Source organism: Rhinopithecus bieti, unplaced genomic scaffold, assembly GCF_001698545.2.
Source record: "Rhinopithecus bieti isolate Rb0 unplaced genomic scaffold, ASM169854v2 scaffold_18142, whole genome shotgun sequence".
In the NCBI taxonomy this organism is placed as follows: Eukaryota; Metazoa; Chordata; class Mammalia; order Primates; family Cercopithecidae; genus Rhinopithecus; species Rhinopithecus bieti.
In genome coordinates this window covers 784,217-787,667 of record NW_016809248.1, presented here as the reverse complement: position 1 = coordinate 787,667, position 3,451 = coordinate 784,217, and positions in this window count along the sequence as shown.

Sequence of the window (3,451 nt, the reverse complement as noted above, 5' to 3'; positions counted from 1 at the left end):
AAAAAAAAAAAAAAAAAAAAAGAAAAAAAGAAAAAAATATAATAATAAATCTTAGTTTTTAAATTTATACACAAATAATAGTTATACATATTTATGGGAACCATGTAATATTTTGATACATGAATACAATGTGTCATGATAAAATCAGTGTAATTGGGATATCTATCACCTCAAACATTTATAATTTCTTTGTGTTGGGAATATTCCATATCTTCTAGCTATTTAAAAATGTACAGTAAATTATCATTAACTATAGTCATTCTGTCAAGCGATTGAGCTCTAGAACTTATTCTTTTTATCTAGCTGTACTTTTGTACCTATTATCCAACCCCTCTTCATACTCCAGCCCCCTCTCCACTATCCTTCTCAGCCTTTGGTAACCACCATTCTATTCACTGCCTCTGTGAGATCAATGTTTTTAGTTTCCAAATATAAGTAAGAACACACAATATTTGTCTTTCAGTGCCTATCTTATTTCACTTAACATAATGTCCCCCACTTCAATTAATGTTGCTGCAAATGACAGGATTTCATTCTTTTTTATGACTGAATGAGATTGAGTCCTTTGTATATATATACTATATTTTCTTTACCAGTTTATCCATTGATGAACACTTAGGTTGATGCCATATCATGGCTATTTGAATAGTGCTGCTATAAATATGAGGGTGCAGATGTCTCTTCAATATATTGATTTCCTTTTTTTTTTTTTTTAGATACATACCCAGCAGTGGGACTGCTGGATTATATGTTTGTTCTATTTTTGTTTCTTTGAGGAACATCCATACTGCTTTTCATAGTGGCTTTACTAATTTACATTTCTACCAGCCGTGTACGAGCATTCCTCTTCTTCTGTAACCTTGCTAGCATCTGTTGTTTTTCTGTCCTTTGAATAAAAGCCATTTTAACTAGGGTGAGATGATATCTCATCATGATTTTGATTTGCATTTCCCTATTAGTGATGTTTAGCATTTTAAAATATACCTGTTGAACATTTGTATGTCTCCTTTTGATAAATGACTATTCAAATGTTTTGTTATTTTTTTAATTGGATTTTTTTTGGTTATTGATTTGTTTGAGTTCCTTATATAGTCTTTTATTAATTCCTTGTCAGATAGATAGCTTGCAAACATTTTCTCCCATTCTGTAGGTTGTTCACTGTGCTGATTTTTTTTCTTTGCTGTACAGAAGCTTTTTAGGTGTATGTGATCCCATTTGTCAATTTTTGCTTTTGTTGCCTGTGCTTTTGAAGTCTTACGCCAAAAAATCTTTGCCTGGACCGATGTGCTAAAGCATTTCCCTGGTGTTTTCTTTTGTTTTTGTTTTCAGTAGTTTCATAGTTTTAGGTCATACATTTAAGTCTTTAATCCATTTTGATTTAATTTTTGTATATGATGTGAGAAATAGTGTTCTAATTTCGTTCTATATGCAGATATCGAGTTTCCCAGCACCTTTAATTGAAGAGACTCTCATTTTCCCAGTGTATATTTTGGCACCTTTGTCAAAATAAGTTAGCTATAAATGTGTGGATTTATTTCTGGGTTTTCAATTCTGTTCCAATAGTCTGTGTTTCTGTTTATATGCAAGTACTAAGCTATTTTGGTTACTACAGCTTTGTAGTATATTTTGAAGTCAGATAATATAGTACCTCCAGTTTTGTTCTTTGTGCTCAGAATTGCTTTGGCTATTCAGAATCTTTTGTGATTCCATACACATTTTAGGATTGTTTTTCTATTTCTGTGAATAATGTAATTGGTATTTTGATAGAGATTACATTAAATCTGCAGATTTCTTTGGGTCTACGAAGTATGGACATTTGAACAATAATATGGTCATTTTAACAATAATAATTCTTCCAATTCATGAGCATGAGCTATTTTTCCATTTTTTGATGTCTTCTTTAATGTCTTTCATCAGTGTTTTATAGTTTTCATTGTAGTATTCCTTTGCTTCTTTGCTTAAATTTATTCCTATGTAATCTGTATTTTGTAGCTATTGTAAATGGGCTTGCTTTCTTGATTACATTTTCAGATTATTGACTGGTGGCATATAGAAATGCTACTGATTTTTGTATGTTGTTTTTATATCCTGCAACTTTACTAAATTTGTTTATCAGTTCTACTAGTTTTTTGCCAACATCTTTAAGTTTTTCTAAATATAAAAATTATGTCATCTGTAAATGAGAACAATTTGACTTCTTCCTTTCCAATTTGGATGCCCTTTATTCTTTTCTCTTGTCTAATTGCTCTAGCTAGGACTTCTACTACTACGTTTAATGAAAGTGGTGAAAGTGAGCATTCTTGTCTTATTCCAGATATTAGAGGAAGGGCTTTCAATTTTTTCCTGGTCAGTATTATGCTAGTTGTGGGTGTGTCATACATGGTCTTTATTGTTTTGGGATATGTTCTTTCTATATCCAGTTTGTCAAATGTTTTCATCATGAAAAGATATTGAATTTCACATAATACTTTTTTGGAGTGTACTGAAATGATCATTTTGTTTTTGTTCTTGATTTTTTTTTTTTTTTTTTTTGACAGAATCTTGCTCTGTCACCCAGGCTAGAGTTCAGTAGTACAATCTCAGCTCACTGAAACCTTTGCCTCCTGGGTTCAAGCAATTCTCATGCCTCAGCCTCCTGAGTAGCTGGGATTATAGGCATGCACAACCACACCTGGTTAATTTTTGTAATATTAGTACAGACAGGGTTTCGCCGTGTTGCCCAAGCTGGTCTCTAACTCCTAGCCTCGAGCAATCTGCCTGCCTTGGTCTCCAAGGTGCTTTGATTCTGTTAATCTGATATATCACATTTATTGATTTGCATGTGTGGAACCATTCTTGCATCATTTGATCAAATGGGATTCATCCCATGATGCAAGAATGGTTCTACACATGCAAATTTTTATGTATTATTAAATTTGGTTTGCTAGTATTTTGTTGAGGAGTTTTGTAACTATGCTCATCAGAATTATTGGTCTGTAGTTTTCTTTTCTTTTTTGAGACAGGGTCTCACTCTGTCACCAGCCTCAACTTCCCAGCCTCAAGCAATCCTCCCACCTCGGCTTCTGTGTAGCTGGGACTATAGGTATGTACTACTAGGCCCAGTTAATTTTTTTTTGGTAGAGATGGGGTCTCGCAATATTGCCAAGGCTGGTCTCCAACTCCTGGGCTCAAGCAATTCTGCCTCCCAAAGTGCCTGGCCTAGTTTTCTTTTCCTTCTTTCCTTCCTCCCTCCCTCCCTCCTCTCTCCTTCCTTCCTTCCTTCCTTCCTTCCTTCCTTCCTTCCTTCCTTCCTTCCTTCCTTCCTTTCTTTCTTTTCTTTCTCTCTCTCTCTCTCTCTTTCTTTCTTTCTTTTTCTTTCATTTCTCCTTCCTTCCTTCCCTCCCTCCCTCTCCTTTCTCTTTCCTTCCTTCCTTCCTTCCTTCCTTCCTTCCTTCCTTCCTTCCTTCCTTCC